We start from the raw sequence: 13,297 nt of genomic DNA, 5'->3' as shown, positions 1-13,297 counted from the left end.
CTGAAAAGGGATGGACAAGTGGTAACTTACTTAGCCTAATTGACTAAGCCTGCAGTAAGGGAAGTGACCTAAAGGCACAACAATTTAGTATACAGAATCTCAGTCATATTCAGGAGTTAGCGATGCCCCATTTCTCTAAAAGTGGTAGTGTGGAATGAAATCAACACTGGAGGCTTGGTTGAAAGTTTTCATAAGGAATAGTTACGCCTAGATCTTCTTCCCCATCTTTTGAAAGTAGGCATAACCCCTCTCCAAGGGATGAGATTTACTCCTGAAGAAGTTGAGCTAGAGAGGCTCTGAAGTTTCAGACATAAGAAAATGAGATTGAGCTGTCATATTGAATACAAGAAGGTTATTTGAAAGTCTACATGATAAATGTAAGATTTATCCAGTCTTCTTCTTCCATTCAACTTCTAGAACAGAAGCAGCCAGAATGCTACTTCATAGGTTATTGGAGATTTATCCCTCAGGAAACTACCCAACACACACATGGATCTCCTCCAATGAAGCATCAGCCTCTAAGTGGACTACTGTGAAGCCAAATGGTCAACAAGCCCCACCCATCCATAGAAAGCTTCCAGTCAGCATTTTAGTGCCTCCATCTTAAATATAAACAGATAGCCAGGGATTATCAGACAATTAAGGAAAGTTTCTAACTTGAGTGAGTTACAAAGACTCAAAACAAAGAAAGGTGAAAAACGGAATTTGGAAGAAACAGAGGCAATGCAAAGAGAAGAAAACTATAATACATCACAATTTTCATAAATATAAGAATAAAGGAGGAAGAAATAATAGAAATGAACATTTAGAGAATAAGAAAATGTTTATGGAAATTTTTTTAAATGACAGAAACGGAAGATAAAGTTGAGTAAATCTCTTAGATTTGAGGAAATCTGTCAAGAAGAAATTGACAAAAAGATGAAAAATGGGAGAAAAATGGTGAGAAAAAGATTCAACATCCATATAACAGGCATTCCAGAGAGAAAGAAAAGTGAAAATGTATGCGAAAAAATTATCAAAGAAATAATACAAGAAACTCTCCAAGCACTGAAAAACATGAGTTTCCAGATCAAAAGGCCCTACAGGACACCCAGCTCCTCAAATGACGAAAGATCCTCACCAAAGCACATCACAATGAAATTTCACAACATACAAGTTTCCAGCAGGAGAATGAAAACAAACAGGTCACATACAAAGGGCTAAGAATCAGAAGCGTCCAATTTGTCAATAGGAACATAGAAGCAAGAATAAAAACTCTGAGAAAAAATTCTTTCCAATTTAGATTTCTAAACCTAGCCAAAATATTAAGTGTGAAGGGGGAGAATGAAGACAATTTTAGACATACAAGGCCTCCATGCACCTCCTAAGCACAACTTTTTAGGAGCTTCTGAAGGAAGCATTCCACCAAAATGAAGGTGGAGAATGAGAAAGACATTGGACCCAGGAATCAGAAGATCCCTTACTGGAGAAAAGTGAAAGGAATTCTCAGAATGATGGTGAATGAGGGCTTAAAAAAGGATGTCTCCATGAAAAAAACTGGAACTGTCAGATTCTTTGACATGCATGAATGTATGGGGAAAATATTTACAGTTCTATTGGTTTGGGGATAAATTTGTGATATGCATAATAGACAAATAAGCAAATAAAAACAGGTCGAGTACTAATTCTTGGGAAAACAAAAAGTTCTACCAAAAGAAAACACAGTAGTCCTGCCTTATTTGCAGTTTCGCTTTCCTTGGTTTCAGTTACCTGCGGTCAACCCCAGATCAAAAATATTAAATGAAAAATTCCAGAAATAAACAATTCATAAGTTTTAAATTGCATGCTGTTCTGAGTAGTGTGATGAAATCTGGGGCCCTCCCGCTCCATCCCACCCAGGACATGAATCATCCCTTTGTCCAGCGTGTTCACGCTGTATATGCTACCCACCCATTAGTCACTTAGAAGCCCTCTTGGTTATCAGATTGACTCGTGGTATTGCAGTGCTTGTGTTCAAGTAACCTTCATTTTACTTAATAATGGCCCCAAAGTGTGAGAGTAGTGACGTTGGCAACTTGGATATGCCAAAGAGAAGCCATAAAGTGCTTCCTTTAAGTGAAAAGGTGCAAGTTCTCGATTTAATAAGGAAAGAAAAAAAAATCGTATGCTGAGGTTGTTAAGATCTACAGTAAGAACAAATCTATCCGTGAAATTGTGAAGAAAGAAAAGGAAATTCGTGTTAGTTTTGCTGTCACACCTCAAATATGTATGTATAGGAAAAAACATAGCATATATAGGGTTCAAAGTTTCAGGCATCCACTGGGGGTCTTGGAACATATCCCCCATGGATAAGAGGGGACTACTGTATAATCAACTGCAAATAAAATTTACATTGTCAAAATAAACGTTGAATATTTATTTAATAAAAAATAGTGACATTGGGAGAATTGAGGAAGGAGAAGCGTGTGTGTATGAGACAGAGGGACTAGGTATGAAAGATAAATCTTCACTTCTGTAGTAGAAAAGCAGTGGATCTGATACTTCAAAAATACTGAAAAATAGCAGTATAAGCAGATTATTTAAGCAAGGTGGAACACACCAGAAGAAACAGCTAAAAGAATTAAAGTGGGTATTTCTGAGAAACAAATCTGGAATGGAAGTAGATTAGGGCAAGAAGACTGCTATTTTTCATTATAATGTTTTGTAATTATGTCTTAAATGATGTGCAAGTATTACTTTGATAAAAACAAAAACTTAAATTTAAAATTGATGACACACAGCGAGATGCTTCCAGCTGCCTGAGGTCCAGTGTGCTTAAACCTTGTGAACGCACACTTCAAAAAAAAAGAAAGAAAAGAAAAAGAAACTAAGGCTCAAGGAACCAGAGAGTCACCTTTAACAAGTGGATGGATTTGAAAAGTCCAAGGTACCTCTAGAACAGTATCCAACCAGGCCACGCATTGCAAGTTGTGTGTTAGATTTGACATAGATGAAGATGCATGGGAAATACTTAATAGGAAAGCGGAAGAGTTTGAGTTAACAAATGGTGACATGGTTCAATGTGATGTGTGCTCATTATCTAACAGAATGTCCAAGTCATTTGATATAGTAATTACGAATCCTCCCTTTGGGAACAAAAATAATAGAGGGATAGATAAGACTTTTCTGAAGATTGCTTTGGAAATGGCAAGAACAGTAGTACAGTCATGCGCTGTGTAACAACATTTCGGTCAGTGACAGACCACATATATGACAGTGGTCCCATAAGATTAAGACCATATAGCCTGGGTATGTAGTAGGCTATACCATCTAGGTTTGTGTAAGTACACTCTATGATGTTTGTACAATGACAAAATCGCCTAACGACGTTATTTCTCAGAACATATCCCCATTGTTAAGTGATGCATGACTGTATACTCTTTATACAAATCCTAACTGAAGAACATATTCAAAAGAAAGCTTCAGAATGGAAAATCAAGATAAATATTATTACAGAGCTATGATGTGATCTGCTGGCATCATATAAATTTCTTAAAAAGAAATCAGTGGACATTGAAGTGGACCTAATTTGGTTTTCTTTTTAAAAACCTCCAAAGCAAAAGCAGCTTAAAACCTAATTATAATAAATACAAAATTTATTTATTAAAAAAATGCCACAAATTATAGATACTTTTTTGAGGCATGTAATGATACCGTGATCATGCGCTTTTGAAAAGTCATTATATTTTAGAGATACATACTGAAATATCTACAAATGGTATGTGTCCAGGATTTGCTTCAAAATAAAATGGGGTAGATAGAGAGTAGGGATGAAAGCAAACATCACTGGTCACGAGTTGATGATTACTGAATATTGGGATCCATTATAATATGCTGTCTACTTTTATACATATTTGAAATTTTCCAAATAAAAAAGTTACCAAAAAAGAAAGGTGCCATCGACAAAATTGAGAATCACTATAAGTATACTAGGCTTTTTTTTTTTTTTTGGTAAGGAAGATCAGCCCTGAGCTAACATCTGCGCCAATCTTCCTCTATTTTGTATATGGGATGCCATCACAGCATGGCTTTGATGAGTGGTGTGCAGGTCCTCAATCGGGATCCAAACCCACGTACCCTAGGCGGCCAAAGCAGAGCGTGTGAACTTAACCACTACACCACCTGGCCGGCCCCATACTAGGCATTTTTTTCCAGCCAAGCAAGGCTACGATGATTAGCACCTGAATTTGTTCATAACAGAAGTTAGCGGTAAACCTATTCTTCTTCAACAGCTTTGGCAAATTACAACAACAATGAGCAGGAATTTGGTATTTAACCCACACCATTTCCACGACTGACTTAGGTCTCTCAGGGTCTCTTTAATAATTTTATTTATCTATTTTTTTCCCCAAAGTCCCAGTAGATAGTTGTATATCATAGCTGCACATCCTTCTAGTTGCTGTATATGGGACACGGCCTCAGCATGGCTGGAGAAGCAGTGTGTTGGTGCGCGCCTGGGATCCGAACCCGGGCCGCCAGCAGCGGAGCATGCGCACTTAACCGCTAAGCCACGGGGCCTGCCCTCTCAGGGTCTCTTTAAATCCTCTACTCTAGAGGCCCCAGTGTGGTGTTAGGTATTGTCATTTTTTAGTAATTACTTACTGAGCTTTTTTCTTAGTGGTAAAAAATGTAATAGTATATATCAGTGACATCTTAGATTCAGTGAAATTTCTTTTCCTCAGGCCATTCAGTAGACGGGCTGAGGAGAAAAAAAGCGGCAATTAAAACATGACACGCTCTAACAATGTTTCCTAATTTCATAAATGTTAAGATGAAAAAAATTTGCCTCTTGGAATTGATGAAACACAATATTTCCCAAAACGCATCCTTTGTTATCCTAACTCTTCATCCCCACACTAAATCAATCTTTAGAATCAGTAGATCCACAGAATGATATCCACCTCTATCTTAGTTTGCCTGTGGTATCCCTACCTCCTCCTACTTGTCCCCATAGCACTAATTTGAAAATACCAGCTTTGTGTGCCACTCCTTCCATCCAGTGCCAGGCAAGGTGCCTTGTTCCAGAAATACTCAGAACGAATCAACATTTCCTTTTGTGCCTTTCAGAGTGCTTTGGGCTCGACAGGTCCTAATGACTGACTGATATGTCAACATAAGCACGCACTCGCACCCTGTACCAGTCACAGTTTATTATCACAAGGAACAGAAACTAGCTCTGCCTATTTAAGCAGAAAAGGAATTTGTTCTGAAGGTAACCCACAGAATCTCCAGGAGGGCTAGAGAACTGGGTTTAGAGGTTATGTAGCCAAAAATAACACTTAAAATGATAACACAGAGTTGGTCCAGTGTAGAGACCTCTACTGCTGCCACCAGGTCCAGACTCTGGAGCTGGCACCACTGACCCCCCAGTACAGGTCAAGGGGGCATTGCTGTCTGGAACATCTGCCACTGAGGCAGAGTCTGGGTCATGGGCCCATGCCTATGATGCAAGGATGTCTGAGAAAGGAAGCACCTGGCAACTTTAGCTCCTATGGTGAGGAGTGGGCTCTGCCTCATAACGTCGGAGGGCACCCAACATGGGAAAGAGGTTCAGATGGCAGTGTTCAAAAGGAGGGACAAGTGCCCACTCTACACTATAAACAAATACCTTTGAAAGTCAAAACACACTGTGGAGCAATAGAGGACACACAGAGTACACTGAGTGAACACATGTTTGTCTTTCATCTTTGTCTAATTTGATTAAGGGGACTATACAATTTTATTTTAGAACTTGGACACATGCCTATTTTATGGCTACTCAAAATACATATCATTTGAATTAAGAATTTCAAGTATGATCTTAGATAATTAAAGAATACCTGGAAATAGCCTCTTTAATTTAACCCAGTGGGGGTCCAAGAGTAGATGCACTTATTTTAAGTGCTAATTGATTAATTATCTAAGGAATAATCATTAAGTAGAAAAGAATAAGGATAGATATCCATTATAAAGCAAGGAAAGGACATACAACTGTTATATGTTATATAAATGTTTCTAAGCTGAATTAGACATCGGCAGATTCGTGTTTAAGTGCCTGGGAGCTCAACTTAAACTGCATAATCAGATTTAGGAGGTGCTTTTAAGGTCACGTGAGCCAACATCCTACCCAATAAAGGCATTCCCTCTTATTATATCCCCGACTGGTGGCCCAAAATGCATCACTTTCAGTACAGTGTATTATATTGTTTGTTTCTGACCTTTTTGATAGGGACTCTATTCATCTATGAACCCAACCAAAGATAGCATTAATTTCTTCCATACTGTTGGTTAATATCAAGTGCACTAAAACTATTTTTTACAACCCAAATTGTTGTTAGACTAGGATTTCCACTCCCTGTCCTTGGGCAACTGATTTTAGAACCTAAATAAAGCCAATTATCAACTGTTTTTAAATATAATCTTAGTTTTAGCCCTTGCTCTGGGCTCAAGGAAATCAAGTTTAATCCTGATTGTCATCCAAATTCACCAGTGCTGTGAGCTTCGTATTTACAACAAACCTGACACATGCACGGTCTAAGTATGTGTGTGTGTGTGTGTACATATATATATACATATACATATCAAGTATACACGTTGATAAAAGTGTAGAAATGTCAGGGGCAAGGGAAGAGCTCTGACACAGGTCAACAGAAACCACTCTGTGATGTTGGCTTCCACGCCTGTGAACAGCAGGGTACAGCTTTGGGTGCAGCTTATCAAGCCAGCTATTAGACCACATCCCAGACTTCATTTCTGTATCTCACCCATAAAGATGACTCAAGAGCCTAGTGGATAGATGTGAACCAGAAGGATTGTGTAGACATAAAAATTTGATGAGTCTGGCTCTTTTTAAATACTCCAGGTTATGTACAATTTAAGGATTAGTAGGAGAAATTTTTGATACAATGCAGAACTCTTTAGCGAAGCAAAAACTATAACTCAAACCTTCTGTTTTGTAAGTCTTGATTTTCATACATAGGTTCACATATTGGGCTACATACATTATAAATGAGACAGAATATGAAAGTCAAAATTCTATGTTAGCTATTTTAATACAGGCTTTTAAAATTATGACTAATGATGTTCATAATATACATTTTAATTAAAACAGCTTTGATAAATGTATACCATTTAACTTCTCGATGAAAAACAATTAAGCTTTGGGGCCACCCGGTGGCGTAGTGGTTAAGTTCACACGCTCTGCTTTGGCAGCCCGGGGTTTGCAGGTTCAGATCCTGGGTGCAGACTGACGCACCATTTATCAAGCCATGCTGTGGCGGCATCCCATATAAAGTAGAGGAAGATGGACACGGATGATAGCCCAGGGCCAATCTTCCTCAGCAAAAAGGGGAGGATCGGCAACAGATGTTAGCTCAGGGCTAATCTTCCCCACACACACACACACAAAAAAATTAAGTTTTTTTGCTAATTTAAACGGATTCTAAGACCAAAGAAAATCTGAAATTAAAATGTAAGTGTTCTATTGGAATATAGAGTCTTCAGAAAATCTGGCTTCCAAATTCTGAAGAGTAGAACATTCTTCTTCTTCTTCTAAAGGAAAAAGGGAGAAATATACTTGTAGAGTAAGTTCATTCCAGAGATTGATTCACACTTAAAATATTTATAATGCCAACTGGTGATGTAAAATAAATTAGGGAACAGAGTTTATGATGTCATTGATGATATTTGCTAAACCAAAAGCAGCTGTAGGTTATTAGTTTCATCATCAATGAAACCTTGAAAACATATGGTAGCTTTTCACCATCTACTTGTACAAGGGAAATAGGAAGGAGAGTTATAGCAGCTGAAATAAGCTCTTATACCAAGCATTCTAACTAACCAAGTTCTAATCCCAGTAACTAAAATGAAAACTACATTTAAAAGCTATATAAAAACCTTTGAATCTGCAAGCATTAGCTTGTGTGAGACCGATTTTTTATAGGGGCTTAATGAGCTCTCCTTAAGCATTTACCACAATCATCTTGCTTTGTACCAAAAAAGCCAAACATAGCAAATGGTGAATTATTTCTATGGCGTCTGAAACGTCATAGAGAGTACACAGACAATATACAAATTGTCTAATTACATTGAGAATGAAGTAATTTATCCCTTAGAATAGTAGTAATGGTTAACATTTATTTTATAGACATAGAGGATTGGAGTTGGCACAATATTCTTTTTTAAAATGTGCAAATCTTCCATTTTACAGCGCAGAAACTGATGTAAAATAAGACTTGCTGGCGGTCAGCATAAGTGAGCTGGAGGGTTAAAAGCTCCTGGGATGCAAGAACATACTGTCTTCAGATTCTTTAAACTCAGAATATTTACTGAGGACTTAGAACGTGAATCGAGCACACAATTTCAGTTAAAGCTCTCTCTGGGTGACAGTCCACATAAGCCGTCATTAGCGACCACTGCAGTAAGCCTTCCTTTAATAAGCCATATCCATGTGAAATCTTGCTGAAAATAAATGGTTTTATTTTCAAGGTATGCCTTGAAATTTGAGCAACTTCAGTATGTCCTTGATCACTTTTTTTTTGGTATACTATCAGAGTTATAAAGCAGGATATGTTTGGCAGCCACTACAAAGAGGAACAGTACAAATATCTGAAATAGAATTGTTTTCTGCTCTATTTTAAAGGATAATCATTTGATAAGAAAGACCATAATTAACCACTTCATTATACATGTTAGCATAGGGTAATTTTCATGATTTTAAGAACTTATTGTAAAATAATGAAGTAGAAATTTAACCATACATATGGATACTCATTAAATATATGAGGCTTTTCTGAAGATGGTCCCTAAGATAACTAGATTTGTTGACAGAAGTGCAATCTAGAATGGCACTCTATTGTCTTTTGCTTGAGTTTGGCAAATTGGAATCTTCAAGAAATGAGTAAATGTTCTCTACACGGGCTGCACTGGTTTGATCTTCAACTTCCCTGGAAACATCCTATGCTGATCAATAGTGAAAGTACCTGCTGGGTCTACAAAGACACAAATATAAGTGGTGTGCTAGTTTTTGGAATTAATTGCATTTGGAACATTCTGAGTAGGTACTCTCTGGTACTACAAGCATATGGTCATTTTCACAGAGTGCTATTTCTGTAAAATCTACATTCTTTCCGCCATCAGAATCTGCTTCTTTACAGATAGCTGGACCAAGTTAGAAAATGATTGCAATTTAGTATCTTCTTCTTCTTGAAGAAATAGGTTTGCTAAAACCAAAACATCTGCTTATCTTATTTCAGGAATTTGTGCCAGAAGCAACTGAATATTGATCAGCATCTCACATATTTCATTTAAATATCTACTTTTATATAAAAATCATAAAAACTTTTAAATACCATACTCCAGTATTGTTTGATGATGATTTTTTACCTGAGAAAATCAGGATGGTATTGGGATAGTGAAGGAGCGCACTTGGGATCCCCTCTCACTTCCCTCATTCTTAGCAGGCCACTCTGTCCTCTAACTGAGGCCATCAGGCAAAATCCTTCAACTTCCAGCTCCACTCCACTAGGCACAAACCCATGGATTTCTTTCCTCCCAGATCTCACTCTCTTATTCCAGGCCAGACCTGTCAAAATGGCCAGTCATCTTGCGCCCTGACTGGAGCTGCCTAGCAGAATTCAGTGTCCCTCCCAGGCTCCTACAGTGGATCCCCACACACTTGGCATAGCAAGTCTCAGATCTTATGACACAGATCCCTCCCCCCCGCCTTCCCTACTCATCTTTGTAGCTTTGGCACCTCTCACTAAGCCCAGCAAGCAGAGATACTCAACACATGTGTTGAACTGAAACTGCTTACTTTTAAGCGTGAGTTATTTTCAATAGCTTGAACCAGAACTCAGCTTGTCCCAGATTGTCTGCAGAACAGTGTATGATTTCTGCTCCACTTTATTTTTTCAACCCGTAAGTGACCCAAAAAAGAGGAATGAGAAATTTCCAGTGACTAGAATTGCCAGATAAAATATAGGTTGCCCAGTCCAATTTGAATTTCAGATGAACAACAAATAATTGTTTTTAGTATAAGTATGTCCCATGCACTATTTGGGACATGCTTATAACTAAAAACAACTACTTGTTGCTTATCTGAAATTCAAATTTGACTGGGCAACCTGGTTTTTTTTTTTTTTTGCTCAATCTGACAACTCTACCAGCGACTCTAAAAATTCTCAGAGAACTCAAGGAATGCTCCTTTAGAGCACCTGGAGGTCTATCTAAGCTCTGCAAACTTCTCAACTGACCAGATTTTTTGTCTGTTAATACAGCTGGGTTTCTTTCTGAGTATATCAATAACAAGCTTTAGGAAATGCTGTTCATTATGTAAAATTTTCACTTATTTTGCTATTTCATAGAACTCCCTTCTAATACTATCAATAATTTTAGCACAAAGAATATTGTAATGTTGCTCAAAATCTTTTGGAAAGCTAATATTCATAGATTATTACTATGCCTAAGTCCTAGCTACATGTATTAATAATTAACAATTTTTGAAAATTTCATATTTTCAATTAAACCAGCAAAACACAGTAAGGGAAATAAATGTCTTTCATTTGTCATTTCTTTTCTTCATTAATCAAGCACAGTGACACATACTGTCCTCACTAACAGGCTGGGGAGAAGCAGCCTGGCAGGCGGAGGTGGAGCCTGTGATGTAACTGCAGTGGGTCTTTGTTGGAAAAGCCTTTCCTAAATGTGAAACATCTGTAAATCGCAGCGCTTCAGCCTCACTGTGTATGGGCTGGCAAGAGAAAAGAGTTGCCTCTTTTAGCATTGTGTATGTATCTTGAAGGCTTGAAATCTTAGAGGAATTCCTCACAGGTCGTTTAGAGACACACGTGTCTCAATAACAGAAGAAAAAGCAGGTTTCTTCTGCAAAGGAGTACCATTTTAGAGTATGCTGTATGTGGTGGCTTACTGATTAATGGTGATGGTGTGATGAAAGTTATAACCGAAAGTGTAAGGAAAGATGCCCTACAGCTTGTTCCAATCCTGGAAGTTCTTACATGAATTCAGTGTTCTTGACAGGGATTACAGAAAAAACATTCATTTCTTACTCCCATGAAAGAATTAGAGAGAGAGAAATACCTCCCAAGGTAGAGGGATACCAGAGTGTGCCTTCCTCTAAATTTCAACTAGACTGATCTCAGAGACAACTTCTAGGGCGAGAATGACGAAGTCCGCTGTAACTACCTGGTGTAAGAGGATGATAATGAATTAAGATGTTTATCCCAACACAATCACACTACCTGCTTTCCACCATATTGGCAGCTCCAGTTAAGGACGGTTAAGCTACCGGCACAACACGCACACACTGCAGAGACGCAGAACAATGCCTGGATGCCTGCCCAAAACTGGTCTCTCCAAATGACAGGCTCAATTTATGGTTCCAATCTAAAGCTGACTGGGAGTTAGCAGCGTCGTTTTCCTAGTTAGAGTGGGAAAGGGATGAAATTTGGAAAGCTCAAGGCACGAGGCTTCCACCTGCCTGTGCACAGCAGAAAGGCTGACAAACATACTCATTAAACTTGATCCGAAGCAAGCGAGCCTGCGAGGTCATTCCTGAAATATTCATAAGATGTGCTACCGGACTCGCCACTTAGAGGCTGAGCAGAAGCACCGCGAGTAGGAGCAGCCCGCACCCACACTTGGAGAAAAGGCACTCACAACAACACACCCCACCACGACACTCCACTGTTCTGCTTTTAACAGCTCTGTCGGCCCTTGCTCCCCACTCTTCTGTTCAATGCTGCCTGCCCAGGAAAGAGAGATGCTCTAATAAGTGAGGAGTTTGCCAGCAGTTGGAGGAGGCACCATGCGCCAGCCCCTCGGCTCCTCCGGACTCGCAGCGCGGATGACCCCTAGCCCCGTGGCCCCGCCAACCCGCAGCCCTGCACTGCCCCAGGGGCCGAAGCTCGCGGGGCAGAGGGACCTCAGGACCCGGACCGGCCACTCGCCCGACCTAGGCTGTCCTTCGTCCCCGCTTCCCATTTTGGCCTGTGCCAGGGATGCCCCCTCCAGAGCCCTCGGCGTTCAGTCGCTAGGTGACCCGGGCCAAGATACAAACAGCGTCTCGCGCTGACCAGCAGCCTCACGGATGTTAATTTGGGGGCAGGAGGGGGAGAGGATTAAGGTCCCAGGTGACTTCGAAGCCCCTGCGCGAGGCAGTGTGCACTTTCATTCATGTCCCCTCTCTGTCCACAACCCTTACATTTCTGCCGCGCCCCAGACGCAGCGCAGCTCGCACAGTGCCTGGCGACCTCGCCGCCACCTCTCTCCTCTCCAAGGGCACTCGCCCCTCGCCCCTCGCTCCTCGCTCCTCGGGGGTCGGCCCCAGGCCCCGCTCATCACCTGGACTCCGGCGGCCGCTGAAAGCTCAGCAGTTCCTGGCACGCCGCAGCCGGGTCTCCATCTCCGCCTTCCCCAGGCGCTCCGGCTCCGCGCCCCGCGGCGGCGATCGACGCGCTCGGTCCCCGGCGCCGAGGCTGGACACGGGTGCTCGCGGCTGCCGCACTGGCTGCGGGCGCGGGAGGGGCGGGGGCGGGGCGGGAATCTGGGTCGTGTGGAGCGGAGCAAGCCGGGATGCACCCGGGGCGGCCCGCGGCCAGGACGCGACCGATAGCAGCCCGGGGAGGGCGTGCGGAGGTTTCCCTGGGAGCACGACGCGGGCGGCGACTGAGCATGCCCAGTCCCGGAGACAGGGGACCCGGCGGGGGGTGGGTGATGGCGAGCGCGGTGCCGGGGGAGGGAGCGCAGCCCCCACCGCGCGAGTCTCGGGGAAAAGGGTTAAATCTGCGGCCCGGCTGCGATGGGCAGACAGCCGGGAGTTGGCCGCAGGGGCCCACTTTAATTGCGCTTGGGTGGACCCCTCAGAGGCGTCGGGTCCTGGAAGATGGTGAACCTCGGGAGACTTGTCAATGGGATTCCCAAAGAGTCCTGGAATGAGTGGGTAAGGTGTGTTCCTCGCTTCCTCCCCGGAGAATTGTCCAGGAGTCAGTTTGTTTTTAGCTCAGCTCCAACCTCTGCGGTCTCACTAAGTAGTTCCTCCAATCTAGCCACCCACCCCTCCACTACTTTTCTGTGCTAGGGAGCTCCCCCGCAGGGGGGCCCAGGCAGACCCGCCTTTCCGAACACCTGGACCAGTCGGGTCGAGTTCTCAAAGAGCCAGCTCTTTAATTAGGAGTAATTGAGAGATCGTGTCACTTCACCAGGTCGCGTATCTGCACTTCAACCAGGGCTTCAGAAACTAATACCGTAACCCCGGGGTTAATTATAATGGATGAATTATAGA

At 41.6% G+C, this 13,297-nt stretch overlaps 1 protein-coding gene and 1 pseudogene across 1 annotated transcript in view; one reads left to right on the top strand and one right to left on the bottom strand.

The window, feature by feature from the left end:
* Positions 1 to 12,499, bottom strand: part of ELMOD1 (ELMO domain containing 1) — a 65,624-nt gene extending 53,125 nt beyond the window's left edge. The window contains exon 1 of the mRNA XM_087433652.1: positions 12,358 to 12,499. The gene's annotated coding sequence lies outside the window, so the exon portion shown is untranslated. The remainder of the gene's footprint in view (positions 1 to 12,357) is intronic.
* Positions 1,410 to 3,563, top strand: LOC147916683 (rRNA N(6)-adenosine-methyltransferase METTL5-like; annotated as a pseudogene).
* Positions 12,500 to 13,297: the final 798 nt, after the last annotated feature.

This window comes from Ceratotherium simum, chromosome 7, assembly GCF_057802395.1.
Source record: "Ceratotherium simum simum isolate JZ-2026a chromosome 7, ASM5780239v1, whole genome shotgun sequence".
Lineage (NCBI taxonomy): Eukaryota > Metazoa > Chordata > Mammalia > Perissodactyla > Rhinocerotidae > Ceratotherium > Ceratotherium simum.
The sequence above is the reverse complement of the archived record's forward strand: the minus strand, read 5'-3'. Positions and strand labels throughout refer to the sequence as shown.